The following is a 17,369-nucleotide window of genomic DNA, read 5'->3' on the forward strand; positions in this document are numbered from 1 at the left end:
TTAAAATACCTATTATTTTACCATGATTCAATAGTGCTGATAATTCTTCTCTAAATTTTTTGGTGGGGGTCAGTACTAAGTTTTTCGTATGTAATGGCATCTGATAGTATCCTCCCAGCCTCGTTGAGGTAGTACTCTTCATCCATTACTACTACCCCTCCTCCTTTGTCAGCTTGTTTAAAGACGATGGATTTGTCTTTGGCTAACGTTTTGAGGGCATCTTTTTCTTTTATTGTGAGGTTGTTCCTAAAGTGCCTTGTCTGTTTTGAGAGGGCCTGGAGATCTACCTGGATCATTTGTTGATACACATCGAGGTTATTCCCTTTGCACCAAGCGGGGTTAAATTTTGATTTAGGTCTAAGTGTTGAATGTTGATAATTCTCTTGTGGACTGCTGGCAACTGGTGGTATTCTGCTTACGGCATCTTTACTGAGAAAGAATGTTTTTAATGTCAATTGTCTGATATATTTATTCGCGTCAATAAATAGGTCAAATCCATTTGCACTTTTCGCAGGAGCGAAATTGAGGCCTTTGGCTATAAGTTTACATTAATTGGAATTGAATGTCCTGCTGCTCAAGTTAAAAATATTAGTTTTAGTATTTACATTGTCTGTCTTTTTTGTCTTGGTGTTTCTTCTACCTCCCCGTTTGCCTCTAGTGGTCTTTTGCGGCTTTTTTTGTCGGTTATTTCCCTGTCTGAGTCCTCCTCTAGATTCTGAAATCGATTCTTTAGGGGAAGGGGTGGGGGTACTCTGTCTAAAAAAGACCCCGACGGTTGGTTTACAGTATTTCTTTCCCATATTGGGCTATGTCTTCTTTCGTGTCTTTCACAATAATTATCCGATCTGGAATTTCTCAGATCGTCTCTGAAATCCCTATATTCCCTATATTCTCTATGTGGAGGGCTAGAAGGTCTATACCTATGATAATCTTCATGAAATAGGACTGGACAGAGCAGAATCCAGTAAAGGCTCCCAACAAACATGAGGTGAATATAATAATACTACAATATAAAAATTATTTTAAACATAAACTAAATATGAAAAGTGTGTATCTAGTAAATATTAAATGTTCAATATTTGTTAGCATTAATAGCAATTGACATTAAATAATATTGGACATATATCAGTGATATTAATTAAATAATAATATGTGCATATAAATATAAAACAAAAAATGGGAGAATATAATAAACAGAGAGGACAAGATGGAGTGCACAAAAGGGCTCTCAAAATGTCTTTGTAGAGCAGTTTCAAATGGAGGAAGAAGGAGAACCGATGGAACAGAATCTATACTATCATGCTAGTGTCCAATACCTCATTGAATCCACCAGGGGCCAAAGTGCCCAAGTGGTACATCCAATAAGTTTCTTTTTGCACAGAGATTTAAATCTATCGTCCCCTAAAACAAGGGGCGAGATGTGTTCCAGACCAATGATTCTTAAAGATACTGGATCTTTTTATATTGTACAGAATGGAAATATCTGGAAACACTATGAACACGGTTACCATTGATTATATTACGTCTGTGCTCTTTATATTCGCCTGTTTTTTGTGTTCCAAGTTGTAGAATTTTAGGGTTTTTTTTGCTGAGGAGTACTCTGACCTTTCTCTTATAGGCACTTTAATAGGTGGTGGCCCTCACCGTCGCTGGGAAAAGTCATTATCAGTATTACATGCCTAGACAGGAATTGTATGCACTTGTGCTCCATACAGTGCACCTTTCCCCCCCTTTATCTTGATGGTACTTCATTTATTACAGCAGACAGTCATACTGGGGATAATTTTAAGCAATCCTGTAGCGGCCTGCAATCAGTTTGCCTTAGCCCTTTATACAGTACTCCCAGTTTCCATTTACATCACTACAATCACTACCAACTTCAATAGGATCATTGTATGTTTCTGTGTATCTGTGTGACTGGCCCACCTGGGAAATCAGCTCTAGATTTCCTTCCACAAGTCCTTAACCCCACAAGGTTAAGCATTATAGACTGTACTATACATCCTCTTCCATCCATTGTTCCTGTTCTCCAAAATGATAGTTTTCTCCCAGGCACTGAAGATGGCAAATTACCCATGGAGGGTAATTATTTGCTCCATGGATGTTGGGTATCATTGTGCCCAGAGTGTACAAGGGGAGCAGTGTGCCACACACATGTATGCATTGGAGGAATATGTCTTCAAGTGTGCTTGGGCTGGAGTGCACCCACGGTTGTATTTGGGGGCACCAGTATGCCAATTTTTGCATAGGGATAAATTATGTTGTCACTGTGATCTGTACTATGTGTCAGTTTGACTTGAGAATGTGATGTTCTTGAAGTGATACAGTTTGTGCTAAGTTGATAGTAGAGTCCTAGATTGATATTTTAGTGCCATATACTGTAGATATCTCTATGTATGACTGGAACTGACTGTGTGGTCATTAGGTGTTACTATAGAATGTGGCACTGACTAAGAACAATCAGTGACTGTAGGGCCACAATATATCTATTATGGAAACGTAGGTGGCCAATTTTTTTAAATTGACCGATAGTTTAAAACTTGAGTCAAATTCCCATTAAATAGGACTGGCTCAGGACCGGCTTGATGGTGGTGCCATCGGTGGTAATTCACCTGGATTCGTGCTTAGAGACCCCGTGCTCTTCCCTGGGCCATTTTCACAATCGTAGTTTAAATGTTGTGGTGGTTAAACATTTAAATATTTAAAGTGTGATTACCAGAGTTTGGATGAGGGAGAGAATGGGGCCTCTGTAAATGCCAGCATATCCTGCTATCTAAGAAGTGACGACCTGTCACATGATATCGTAACATGATGCAAAGGCAGGCAAGAGGACTAGCGCCCCATGTAACGTCATTACGTGACGTCATCCTAGCTCCGCAAGCACACATAGTGCACAGGGTCCCACCAAACTCCCAGCCGGCCCTGCTAACAATCCAAGGGACAAAGAATGAATAAGCCTGCATGCTAATGATATTAAAAAAATATAAAATAATGCATCATTGTACTAAATTTATGTTTCATACTATCATAGAAAAATCACAAAATGAGAAAGGAAAATTTTCTTTCAAACCCATTTAGAAAAGTAGCATTTTGTGTTCTTTGTAATAAAATAAAAATAATTATTCTTACATAATCCTCATGGCAAAGCAAAGATACTGATCAGTGGAAAGTAAATATGTCTCTGAATAGGAATCCTGTGTCACACTTCAGTTCCTTACGTGAATACATCCGTTGCTTCCAATGGTAATTTCATCTGTCCAGCCATGTCTGATTTTTCTTGCAATGTTTGAACTCAAATTATGACAGTAAATAAATTGGTGCTCTCAGATAGTTATGGTCAATCTGTTTTGTGGTCATTGAATTTTCTGGCATAATTATCTCCCAACCTTATATAATTAAACATTTTTCAGTTATAACTGAAAACGGATTACTTGATGGTAATCAAGAATCTGCTACAATTATGTTAGGTGCTCAATCCACTTACATTAGAATTGAAATATTTATGTGGGCAATAGTATAACGTTTGTTCATCTATTGGGTGCACTGAAGTTAGTACATTTGTATTATGGCAAAAGATTATGGGAGACAAACTTTCATTCTGTATGATTTCGATGCCACCCTGAAACTTCTTTTCTTATGAAATATGTACATTTATTTATTTCCATAAAAAGGTGTTAAAGTAGCAATCTGCTTTATTCACTTGAAAAATAAAGGTTTAATACAGCAATCCATGCTACCTTCTATTTTGCTTTAGTGTAAAAAAATCTTATCTGAGCCGGGAACTGTAGAGCTGCGCCGTGGTTCTCTGATGTCCAGTGCTCCGTATTCAACTCCCATGAATCCTTGCAGCAGGTCATTTATGTCATATGGCTAGATCTGCCATATAAGGGTACTGGCATCACAGAGCTGAATACAAATCCCAGAAGACTTTGCTGGTTGCAGTTTCAGACCTGGCTGGGACAGCGCTGATACAAGGAGCCTGAGGGAAGCTTGGCTAGTGATTATCACAGTAAGTGGTTCCCATTCAAAGCAGCGATCCCTCCTGCGATAATCTTAAATTTAGCCAATTTGATTGTCCTGGTCGCTGCTGCTTGCAGTTGGGGTACAGTTATTTCACCGCAAGCAGTTGTGCTGTCGGAGACATTAAAGTTGGCTACATCTGTATGAAAAATAGTAAATTACTTGCTTGATAAGCGGTGCTGGCAGGACTATATTAATAAAAAGAAAAATATATTAAAAAAAAAAGGTACATATATCATTTGAATTCGACAATTTTCTTATTTCCTCTACCGGTAAATTTTTTGTTCGATCTCCAGTACTTGGGGGATGCCATTCTACCGCATTTCCCGTTCCCTGATGAATTTCCTTCCCCTGTGACTCAATGTAGTTGATCTGTGCTTGATTTTGTTCTTGATGTAAGTGTATTACTTTATTCCACCTTTTAATATAAACATTATTGCACTATCCTTGCCTCTTCTCTCTTTCACATATATTGGAAGTGTCCTGCTACATCTGGATTATGTCACTAATCAAAGGATGCAACAAGTATTATCTCTACATGTCTGATTTTATCCTACTGCCACTAACTCCTACTTACCTCCTACTTTTCCCCTTTTTTCCCTTGTTTATGAGTTTTAAAATCATCTGCACAATATTGTTTTTTTTCTTTTCTTTCTCTGGTAACTTTGCGCTTTGATCTCTAACCACTATTAACTCCTACAGGGCTACATAATCTTTTCAACAACACTTTTCGCCTCTGTAATAAATAGAAACCAATATCAGCTTTTGTTAAGATTTCGCCATTTTAATGTTGCATTTTAATGACAACACAACTGCTCTTCCTAGAGACAATCAAGACCAGGCTACATAAATGAAGACTTCTAATTGACGACCTACGTTCAAAATTTGCAGAAGTATTTACACCTTCCAAATATATCAGTGTGGATGAATCACTACTATTTTGTAAAGGAAGAGTTGTGAGTCAGCAATATATCCTAAACAAACATGCCCAGTAGGGAAAACAATTTTATAAACTTTGCAAGTTTCACCGGTTATCCGATTGTATTTTCAATTTATGAGGGAAAGGACAAAAAGTTAGATCCACCTGGCTGCCCACCTAGTTTGATTACAAGTGAATTTTTTGGGGGATTTAATAATCCCTTTGTTAGGATGTGGCTTCCACCTTTATGTACAGTAGATAAATTATATACTGGTAGCTATCTCTTTAGAGCTTGGTATTGACTTGATATTCCAGTCAGTGGCACAATCGGGTCTAATAGAAAGGGATTGCCACTGATGGCAAAGAAGCATATACGTGGGGAGTCTTCTGCTCTGAGGTGCTAAGAACTTTTAGCTATGAAATTCAGAAGGGAAAAAATGTGTACATTCTTACAAGCATTTATGATGGGTCCACCACTGAAGTGCAGGCAAATGGTAACAACACACCAGTTAAAAAGCCACTCTGCATTATTCATTATAATAAATATATGGGTGGTGTACTGTATGTAAAACAGACTAAATCTTGAAACCATACACTGCCACCAGTAGATCCATTGCCTGGCACAAAAAAAGTTGCAATTAATTTGATACACATACAGTAACAACATACAATTATTTTGTTTTGTATAAGGGAGCTTTACAGGACTCAAAATGTAAATTTCTGGATTCATAGATGCAGCTAAGTTCTTCTCTGATCTCTGGGCCAAATGTGGTGCCTGAACTCTCCCCCAATGAAAATGCAGTCAGAGTAGCAGGGAGATATTCCATTAAAAAAAGTCCCAGCTACTCCAATGAAGATTTATGCACATAAATTCTGTAGGGTGTGCTATAGAAAAGGTACAAGGAGAGACTCAAGCCTCTATTTTCCCCAATGCCCAAGTCATCACACACTCATCAATTACTAGAGATACATTTCAACTACCCATAAGTATGTACCATAAACTTTCAGATTGCAGGATATGACCTTGTTAACACAAATTGTGTATAACACCTTTATCACTTTATTTAATTTTGTTGAGAGAAGGGGGCACTTCATGCAGAGGGATATATGATGAGGAGAGGGTGTTTGTATTGGCAAGGGAGTTTGTTGATTGGGGGGGAATTGTTTTGGGTGGGGGAACCCTTTGTAGAGTGGAGAGTGGGTGTATCAGGGGGTGATCTACGGCAAGAGTGGAACCCAGAGACAGGAACAGCAGGGAGTGTAGTCGGGGTCACAAACAGAGGTCAGCAACGAGGAGACAGGAATAGGACAATATTAATAGCAACAGCAGTAAATACAGGAAACCTAGCAGGAGCTCAGGAACCAGTATAAACAGGCACTGACAGACAGGAAGGGGAAGTTTATATAGGCAGGCTGAGAATAGAGCACAAGTGTAGAGGTGTCAGGTTTCAGGGTCTGGAATGTTCCTTGAGAGCTAACAGAGTAGCAGCAGTCCCGGTGGATAAGCATGGGTACTGCAGGCTAGAACATGACATTGAGAGAGCTAGCAGAGTAGCAGCAGTCCCAGTGGATAAGCATGGGTACTGCAGACTAGAACATGACAGGGTGGTTGGTGGAGGCATTTGAAGTGGGGGCTATTGTTGAGTGGGCTGGGCATGCCTGGTCTCATTTAGTAGTGGAAGTAGGGGGCCATTTTGGTTTTATCCCCCTATCTCAGCTAGGCCCAGGACTGCTGTCTTGGCTCTTCCACATTAGGCAGCCTTGACAAAAAGTATGTAAATCTATACTTAGGTGGTATAAAAAACTCAGCAAGCCTAGGGAGATACAAATTAATATTCCATTCCATGAATGCAGAGTTTTTTGCGAGCAATTTTAATGTCAAATCACAATTGCTTAAGTTTAAAAAAAAAAAAAAAATTAAACCTACAATATTCAAAAGAGATTCATAGCCAGAAAATTTTGTAGGGAAAGATGATTTAAACATGTATGAATTCCGTGAGGAGTGTGTTTTCAGAAAATATACACTTTTACTGAGCTATTTTTCTATTATCTTGTTGTTTTCCCAAGTCACATGATGTGTACCTTTTGTAGTTACCTCGGAAATACACACTTACTTGGGGACTGGGGGAAACAAGCCTCAAATAGGTGCAGGGCACCTGCTTCAGCAAAGGCTTACCCTGTCCGATCCACATCACTGGAATAAGCCTGGAACATGTAACATTGGTCCTCAGAACTTGTCCTTAGCTAGGATAGGCTTCCCTGGCACCTCAATGCTAGTGCTTTGCTATTGCGATCAAAGCACTTTGGAAAGCCTGCAGCGCTTCACTAGATGAGAGAGAAGAGAGGAGAAGAGAGGGGAGAGAGGGAGAGAGAGTGAGCGAGAGAGAGACAGAGACACCCCAGTGGGGTGCACCCTGTTCTCTGGAACTGGCACTTAGCCTTTCCCTGCTCACCAAACGGTTCTCTCACCACTCTCACCACTTTACTTTAATGAAGTATTGACCTTGGGGAACCTTACACATGTGAGGGAAATGGGTTTGGAATACCTGGGCTCAGGTTTCTGGGGGACACTAGAGATCCCCAGTGTAATTCACCCCGTGTACCCGCAAATCATGCCTGCAGGTCTGGGAGAATTACTGGACCTCCGGTAATATTGTCCCCCGAACTCCTGCAAACAAAAGGAATACATTTTTACACAAATATCCCTCCTAAAACTTACACTCCCGAAGTTTCATGTCTCTAGGACACCGGGAACACGAAAAGCCTCAAAACAGGTCACTTTTTTACTCTGCTTTAAGAACTGGGCTGGAAATACAACATGGTCGCAGAGCACAGATTCCCCCTAGACTTACATTGGACTTCCATAGCCCACCCAGTCCTTATGTACAGACGGAAACCCGCAAATTATACACTATTTGCGGGTAACGTAACAGTACTACTGGCTACCCAGGTCAGCAACACTTAATACACTTTTTAACCCTAGTTGCTCCCTAATATGCACCCTTAATCTCCTGCTCCCACAGTCCCTGTCCTGCAGCTATTTCCTGATGGGGATCCTAACTATACTTGGCATCCGCAGCTTACATTCCTGCAGGGGACCGTAAAATGGGAACAGAAATATAGGGAAATACACCAAGGCGCACAACTAGACCAAGAGCTGACACTTCAGCCCATGACATATATTTTTTTAGGGGCAGCCAGCCGGCGTGACCTTTATTAATGAAAGCCGACTACCCCCTACTATCACACTTATCAATTTTCAACTTGAACAAAATTATTTTTGGTATTTTCATTGAACAGGAATATGCAAGTGTATCAACCTATAAATTTAAATCATATATTTTTAAATAACACCTACTATTTAAAACTAGACATATGCAGATATGAATGATTTGTCTTTCCCCCGTATATATGACATCACATATTGGTCAAATAATACATGATCTATCAGTGAAAGGCACCAATAAAAAGTTCAACGTGCCCCTCAAAAAATGATATATAGTTTTCAAAGGCACATGAAAAGACTCACAAAGGAAATATGATTTATCAAATGTACTGCAAAACATTGAAAAACCCCTTGGCATTCCATGCTGCACGTTGAATACATTTTTGTTTAAACTTTTTTATTAATTTACCTGAACTGGGAATATGTGCCCGCAGGACATAAAATGGCAGCGTGATCATGGTTGGCCCGGGGGCAAATAGAAAAAAGACCCTCCCACATTTTGCACAAACAAAAGTACCACTGTACTTCCTCTACTCGTGGTGGATGGAGAAACTTCCACACAAATCTCATGGAAGGGCCCTAACCTAAGCGGCTTACTGCAAATACGTCAAGCTGCCTTTACAGCACCCCAAAACATGTAGGGGTAGGTACTCAAAACTCAGGAAAATCTGGCCTACTAACGTGACGTTATGTAATTAGGTAACGGACGTTAGTTTTTACTCCTTTTAACAGGTATTTTCATAGCTAATGATATACAAAAACTATGGCCATTCAAAAAACGACCCTCGTTACCTTCCCTGTATGAATGGGGATTATTGTTGTGCTGAAACGCGTTATACAATACACTGTACTTGCGCTTTGGTTAAACGTATAATGTGCATTCCAATTAATGCACATGCATTAGTGACGCGTTACACACGTGCGTTACTTAACATAACGCCCATGAGCATGTTGCAATTTCAAATAAATACCCATTACAAACTGAATAACTCAGTCATAGCAGCTAAACAGTTCATCGGTTGAGATGGCCGAGCAGGCATCCACCACTGCTGCTGGAACTGCTCCGGTGTCTGATTTTGCAAGGATTCAAAGCCTCAAATTTGCTGAGGGAGAACTGAAGATTTAAAAAAATGGAGTGGTGCACAGCCACTTCAAACTATTATGGGCTTGGTGCTATATATCTATCTCATGTATACATGTCCTTTTATACACAACCTTGAACTTCAGAACAAAGATTCCTGTCTTATTTGCAGTGCACTCACATATACAGCTGTGGAGTACTTCGCTAAATAACATATGCGACATGCTTAAATGTGTGCCCTCATAAGATTACAAAACACTTGCACATTGCAGTAAGGTAGCAATCAGTAGAAAGTAATCCGTTACCTATTTGAGGACCATATAACTTTTATAACTAATCACACAAATACATGTTAAATCAACACTTAAACAGTCTCAGTATCTCAAAGAGTTAATGTAAAACCCGATTAATCATCTTTTTAAAACTATCTAAACACCCACTGTACCCAGCACTTAGCTCATACGAATCACCATAAGCAACCTACTTCTAGTCTTAAGGTTCACTGATGAATCTTGTTGCTCTTCCTTCTGCTAACGATCACTCCCACTGCTTTAGTTATTGACCTGTGTCCCTCAAATCATCTCTATGTCTAAATGCATTCCAGACTTCAGATGTTTGCCATTGCAAACATGTTAGAAATAGTAACTTTTAAAGTACTTAATGTCACTTAGTGCCCAGGAGGACATACTTGAAAATGAGAAGTAACTCTCTGTGTAATTGATCCAACAAAGGGGTAATAAACTGTAGCATGCTTCAGCTCTCATTCATGTGCATGGGAGTAAAGGCGTTGTAAAGTTTAGCAACAGTTTGTAGATCAGGGTCTCTATATAGTGTTCTGCTAAAGTGTTCTATAAATAAAGAGACATGTTGAAAAATGGCTGTTTCGGCAAACCAAATCTTCCAAATAAGCTTATGTAGCCAGGTCCCCTGGTTTTCTGTCCCCCCCCCTTTCTTCTGCTTTTGTGGGGGCTGTTGTGGGTGGTGGCGGGCTCGCTAGCGGCTCCCTCTGCAGGGTGCCGCCATGTTGGGGTGTGCGGGTGCACGCGCGGAGGCGCGCGCATACGCAGAAGGTGTGCGGCGGCTATTGCAGGGTTGCGCATGTGCAATGGAGTTGGCGCACACGGCGGCAATGTAGTGAAGGCTCCGCGGGGACTAGAAGCCCCATATTGCTTAAGGGCAGTATACCACATGATGCCAGGGAGCCAATCACGCGGCCAGATCTCCTGCAGGAGAGAGATACATTTTGCGCACTGGGTAAGGAGAGTCAATCGGTGCTGGGACAGAATAGGGGTAGGAGGTATGTGTGCAGGGGACTGTGACCCTCTGCACTAGGCCCCAGCTCCTGTGAATAGATTGTGGCTGTTACAGGGACAGGCCCTTAGGTAGGGAAGAGAAATGATACAAACAAACAGCGCACGACGCTCAAAGTGTAATAATTTTTAGTAAAAATAATGGTGCTTACATCAATAAAGATCTTTAAAGCATGTCATGTGACAACACATATGTTACCAACACTGCAACAGGCCACCACGCTTGTACAGCTGCAGATGCACCTTTTTTCACCTATTAAGGTCCAGACCACTTATTTTTGTGCTCATAGTTTTCACAATATTGTTTTTTTAATTCATGATTTTTGGTGTATGTGGGGTGTGTCACATTCTGTCAGATGTCCCAATTGTGTGGTGACAGGACTTATTTATATTCACTAGTAGCGCACTTTTTTTCATTTTTTTGTTCACCCTTAGGTAGGGACCCTGCCGCATTAGCTCGATAATATTCAGGGACACAGTTGCCAGGCTGCGTGACCTTGATACTTGTGGTCTTGGACAGATCACTTCCGCTGATATAAGGACTATCTTCACGGTGGGACACTTCAGCGGGACACCACCCCACGGGGAGGCAGACTTGCCGCGGAGGGTATCGTTGGATCGGTGGATCCCTTCGATCTATCCATCGGCGCACCCGGGTGCTGGAGCACCCGGCAGGTACCTTTACAGAAAGTTCACCACCTATTCCTACACTTTATCTGGTGGGCCGCGCGGTCACACATTGGGGTTGGGTGTGGGACTCTTGGGACACGGTGGTGGGTTACAGCCGCACGAGGCGTGTGGGTAGTTGTATCTATTAGACATAGTAGAACCGTTAAGAATATATATAAATATATATATATATATATATATATATATATATATATATATATAAAAACAAACAAATTGGAGTAGCGCCTTAGGAAGCTTGATAAGGATAAATCAGCTGTGTTAATCAGATAGAGTTAACAAGGCTATTGACCAAAAAATCCCTAAAAGGGCGAATTTGTGATAAAAACAACAGAAATCTATAGCAAAAATAAAAAATATGAAACATAAAAAATAAAATAAAAACCAGATGTCAGTTGAAATTCCAAAAAATGTACTTAGTCCACTAGAGTTTTGCTGCCCGTATATAAGGATCACCAAATCCCAAGGATATATACAGAAAACAAGAAGAAATAACAGGCGCACTACTAGTGTGATAAAGTATAAAACAGTATTTATGGGATTGTAAAATATAAAAAGCGCACTCACAAACAGAGTAAAAATAATAGCATTTATGAGATATACTCAATCGCCTTGAAGCTGTGAAGGGAATGTATCAGCCTGTCCCATTGGTGCCACCTCTGGTGTATCCGTTGGTTCAGCAAGGTGCACTGGAGCCACCACAGCCAGATGATGTAATAATCAGCAACACGTCAGAGACTCCCTCCAGATACACCTCCCACAGCTCTCACTGCTCACCAGCAGGCAACTGCAAAACCGGAAGCGACAGCAGTCCCAAGCAAAATAGCAACAGCTCCAAGGTACTTTCTCCGTTCGTGCAGTAATGTCAGCCACAAACTCACCTCTTTGGGAAACGCCCTACGCGTTTCGTCACTAAGGACACAGTGGGGGGACAGTGCATGTAAGAGATAGTGTTCAATAGCAACATATTATGTTATCTACCTTGTTGGTTCTGGATGCGCCCGAATAGATACACTGTACATAGTGATTCCTTTATGCCAACAATGCACATTGTGTCTATTCCCTCTGTAACCATCTCGGGTGGTTTCTGCGGGAAGCCGTTTAGTGTATACATTCACTCTACGGATCTATTCACGGCACTATCTTCCTGCCGTGGATCCGCTTCAACTGCCTGCTGTGACCTGTCGGGTGATTGAATCCTCAGTACAGCACAGCTGCTCACTTACATCGGGCTACTGTGCTGCTGGTATATGCAGCAGGTATTTAACCTATCCTACATACAGGGACATTATTCTCTTTAAGACACCTACTGCCTCTTTGATCCTCACATGTGATCCCTTCATTATCTTTATATGTACTGCACCGACACACTTTATTCGAGCAAATACCCAGTATGTACCTGGCAGATACCTGGAATGCGCCGCTTCTCACCTCTGACAAGCCCCGTTGCATTTGCCTTCCCAGCCTGGGTTCATGCCTGGCTGACGGGCGGCTGATCTGTTAAATGATAATGATTAGGATTTAATAGGCTGCAATGCTTCGCGTGTCTACCAGATGGCATAAATTCATGAATTGTAATGCAGTATATATATATATATATACTGTGCAGTATTGCAGCCAGCGGGAATAAAATGTTTCAATCCCTGCCTGGAAAATACCTCAATGCACTCGGGCAGAAAACAGTCACAAACCTCAATACACCCGGGTATACCCGAATTCGTGGGACTAGCCGAGCTCGAATAAAGTGTGTCGCCAGTGTACTAACTGCCTCCTCATACTTACCCTCCGCAGCAGTGAATATATTTCAATCCCTGCTGACGGTACAGCGGCTGTGTGCTCCCACGGAGGGAGACATTCTCTGCTCGGTAGTGTCCAAACATTATTTGGACACTGCACATTGCCGGTCTTACCTCTCCTTACACTCTGAGGTATATCTCTGCATTTACCATTAGTTATGGTTTTAGCAGGTTAGCCTTGGTAATTTAGCCATACCCACCTAGTTATATTTACTTATATTTCACGATTAGGTACCACTGGCTGTTGAGGCAGTTTCTACTACAGCAGTGTTAAATACTGGCCCCTTTACTCAATTTCCCAATAGGCTGTCAATATACAGCATGAGATTCTGACTATTTGTCATGAATCTCCCATATGTATAATCAACAGAGCTGTTACTGTACAGCAATGTCACTCTGATTACAGTAACAGTCAATGCTGTTTGATTTTAAACCCCTATATTTTATATTCGTTGATGACAATAAAGAATAATTTTAATACTACCATAATACTCTCGTTGTGAAAGAGTGCTCGTTTACTAGGTTTCTTTTTTCTTCTAGTTTATTCCATGGAGGAAGACAAGGAGATTTTTACCCTCTTCCTCACAGAGGTAAATCAAGACGATGTCCTAGCTCAGGCCTGCACAACTCCAATCTTCGAGGGCCGCAAACAGGCCAGGTTTTCAGGCTATCCCTTCTTCAGCACAGCTGGCTCAATTAGTGGCTCAGTCAGACTGAGACACAAATTGAGCCAGCTGTGCTCAAGTAGAGAAATCCTGAAAACCTGGCCTGTTTGCGGCCCTCGAGGACTGGAGTTGTGCAGGCCTGTCCTAGTTGCTGCTCCAGCTCTCCCAGTTGCTGCTTCAGCTGCCCATGAGTCAGGACTCAACAAGTAAAGTCTGCTTCCTGGTCTACTGTCTCTCAGTTGTCAGCTGTTCTAACTGCAGCACGTGATTGCCCTGTCCTGTAAGAAGGCACCTCACAGTCTCTTCCCTGCTTCACAACTTTCCTGCTACCTGTGCATTAGCTGTGTTGCTTCCTATTTTTGAATTACCTGATTCCTGACTTCTGCTTGCCCCCTGTTCTTCGTGTTTGTTACTTCCCAAGACTTCCGTCTGTGACCTGACTTTGTACCGTTGCTGCCTGCCCAGGACACCCTGCGTGCGACCTGAGTACTAACACTGCTGCCTGCTCCTTGGTACTCTGTCTGCCATCCACTCTGCTGATCTGGATCCAGGCGGTTACCTCTAGTGAACAACACTATTAAGGCTTTTATTGACTTTCCTCGTGGACTCACCACCAAAACTGATACATGCTGCTGCACCACCTGTTACCCAGCCATTGCTCCAGCTGCCCATGCTGCAGCTCCAGTGACCCCAGCGCACCAGCTGCTGCCCCAAATGCAGCTTCAGCTGTTGCCCCAAATGCAGCTTCAGCTGTACGTGCAGCACCACCAGCTGCCCATGATGCTGCTCATGTTGCTCCTGCTCCTCTGGCTGCTTCTGCTCCTCCTGTAACTCCTACTGCACCCAGGCGCCAGAACACATAGATGCTACCCTCCTCCCTCCTTCTCCATGTATTTCAAGCAGCAGTTCCTCCCAAGTGGATAAAAAATAAATAATAATAATATTAATATATAATTTAAACAGGATGATGAGCATTTTCTTTTGTAGTTCTTAAATTTCATCTGCCTTTCTCAGAATTTTTTGGGTACACATTGGATCTTTAAAAACTGATGATAAGCTATACAATTTTTTGCAAGTAAATTTATTAATAATGGCACCATAACAAATGCATCACAGTCATACAGTATATGTAAATGTAAGTGTAGCGGGGTACCCCCTGGCTACTAAATCTACCCAATGGGCTGGTAGTATATCCTGGTGTTCACAGGTTTGCCAGTAGCTATCATGGGGTTTTCCCCCTTCATCCTTTGGTGCTGCGCTTGAGTGACAGCCGGGGGTGGCATATCCTGTTGTGTGTTATCCTTAAGGGCAGGACCGCCCTAAAGTTCCCCATGAGGAAGGCAGGTCACGATTGGAAGCCTGAGATTGGGGCCTTCCGGGGAAGAGTAGAGTGACTATACCTCTGTCTCTGTTAGGGAGGTGGGGAAGAGCTCGGATGGCTGTGGGTGCCCTAGGGCCGTAGTGACTGTCCAGGGATGATATCTGAGAGAAGAGACTGTGATCTGGCAGGTGACTGCTGAATACCTGTATTACTGCAATATGAGTAGTAATAAACCAATTCCTGTTTTGCAATATACCTCCTGCCTTGTGTGTGATCTAATTAGGGGGAGAGTTACAGTTCTACCGTGGGAGATCACCTCCACATCCCTGGAGCCTACGGCAGATGGAGGCTCTGCACAGCTAAGTATTAAGTGGGGTATGGACCCCAGAAGCCTGTTCCTGTGTCCCAAGGTTACCGCGGACGACTCAGCCCTCTTGTTACCAGCAGGTACGCACCACAAATACCCAGTAATGGCCCCGATATGTGGTTGGGGGAGTGGGGGGTGTAGGGGGAAACACCGTTACATAAGATATTGCAGGTTCGTCTTCAGTGGTTCATACAGTACATACAGGTACAATCAAAGCTTTCCCAAATTTGCAAGGCCAAAGTAAATATTGCAATTAATGAGGCAGAAATTGAGCACATTTCAAATTATTGAGTGTGCCTTTTCAAAATTAGCAAAGAACGAGTTTTAGGTGGATTTGGAGCAGTTGATCTACGTTTTCGAATACCCTGATCAAAGGCATGCTGTCAGAGTATGATTAAGGACCACGTAAGAGAGATGAAGACATTTCCTTATGGTTAACTGTGATGATTACTGGGGTTCCTGGTGTGAGCTTTCCTGTAAGCAGTACAGCTTGACTCCAGGCTCCAGCTGAAAGAAAGGTTTTTAATAGCAGAACTTCCTGTTGTTGAAGGCTACTATTCATTCACAGCTTGTAAATCAATGCCTAGTAAATTTGTAGATAGAACAACTACTGTTAAAACAACCATTCTTCAACCAGACTGCCACTGTTTTGTTTCCCAGGGTATATACTGTTATGGAAAAATGCCTAACATTTGAAATATTAGGTAATTTTAACTACTTTAGAGCTCATCATCTGCATGCCACATACGGCAATATTGTCCATGGAACATAATAATTTTTCGCTGAATATTATTATGCAAACATACCTACAAGAGAAGATTTTTAAAAAATTATGTTTTTAAAACATGTAATCATTTTTAAAAATGTTTATAGATGACAGCACAAATCGCAGCTCAATGTAATTTTTAACTGCAAGGAAAGAATGTTTGTTTGTTTTTACTTGATGCTAAACAAGCACTGTGCATTTTCCAAGAAACTGTTTCTGTTCATCCAAATATTCCTGCAAATCCATGGAAATATATAGGGGGCCCTGAACCAAAGTAACAAAAAGGGCAAAATCCTAGAAATTGGTCTGAAAATACTCAATGACCCTCTGCCTGTGCCGATCTGCATCTGTGAAGGTTCTCCTTAGGCTCTGCATTAGCACGCCCTTCGGCATTGAATAATCCTAGGAACAGCAGAGGCCAATTTACTTCACTGAAAAGGGGCATGTTTCTACTTTTGCCCTGGAATAGCAGTAAAAAAAAGCTTAAATATGTACTTACTTAATGTTTGCACCTCTGTTTTCTTATCTGCACCTCTGCTTTGCTTGCTTTTTACTGCCAGCTCGGAGATGGCAGTAATGTGTTAATATTCTTCCAAAGATTAGTTTAGCACCAATCTTATTAAGTAAATTAATTATCAAGCAATGTCTATACTTGTAGATAACATGTACAGAGAAACCATATGATTAAAGTATACAATACACATTTGTAGCGCACTTTCCCTCACCCCTTGGGAGATGTGTGGCTACGGTGTTATGTGGGGTGCAATACATGTGGCGCACAGGAGATCTGAGCCTCCGCTGCTGGGAACCTGGGGTGTACCTGAGTCAATGTTCGGTAGCTCCTCCACCTGTAGGGGGATTTTACTATCTGGAATGACACCGCTACAGGAACTCCATACAGCAAAACACACTTTATAAAGTATAACAGTTTTAATGCACAGCCTTATTATATACATATACATAACTGACGACCTCCATACTGGACATACTCTTTGGGTTTAATTATCACCTCTATGCTGATGACACACAAATATACTTTTCAACACCTGACCTTACACCTGCTGTACAAACCAAAGTTTCGGAATGTCTCTCGGCTATATCATCCTGGACGGCCCTCCGCCGCCTTAAACTCAACATGGCTAAAACAGAGCTCCTCATATTTCTTCCTGGCCCTACTACCTCTTTCCACATTACTGTTGGGAATTATGATC

At 41.7% G+C, this 17,369-nt stretch overlaps 2 long non-coding RNA genes across 2 annotated transcripts in view; one reads left to right on the plus strand and one right to left on the minus strand.

The window, feature by feature from the left end:
• Nucleotides 1–3,738: 3,738 nt before the first annotated feature.
• LOC142490908 (uncharacterized) lies at nt 3,739–10,326 on the minus strand. The gene is made up of 3 exons (XR_012800143.1): nt 9,731–10,326; nt 7,054–7,264; nt 3,739–4,159 (listed from the first exon to the last, which is right to left on the minus strand). It is a non-coding gene; the product is annotated as an uncharacterized LOC142490908 (long non-coding RNA).
• A 7-nt stretch (nt 10,327–10,333) lies between these two features.
• LOC142490907 (uncharacterized) overlaps nt 10,334–17,369 on the plus strand; it is a 41,816-nt gene continuing 34,780 nt past the window's right edge. The window contains exons 1-2 of the long non-coding RNA XR_012800142.1: nt 10,334–10,500; nt 10,992–11,231. This is a non-coding gene — a long non-coding RNA (uncharacterized LOC142490907). The remainder of the gene's footprint in view (nt 10,501–10,991; nt 11,232–17,369) is intronic.

The sequence above is a fragment of the Ascaphus truei genome, chromosome 3, assembly GCF_040206685.1.
Source record: "Ascaphus truei isolate aAscTru1 chromosome 3, aAscTru1.hap1, whole genome shotgun sequence".
NCBI lineage: Eukaryota > Metazoa > Chordata > Amphibia > Anura > Ascaphidae > Ascaphus > Ascaphus truei.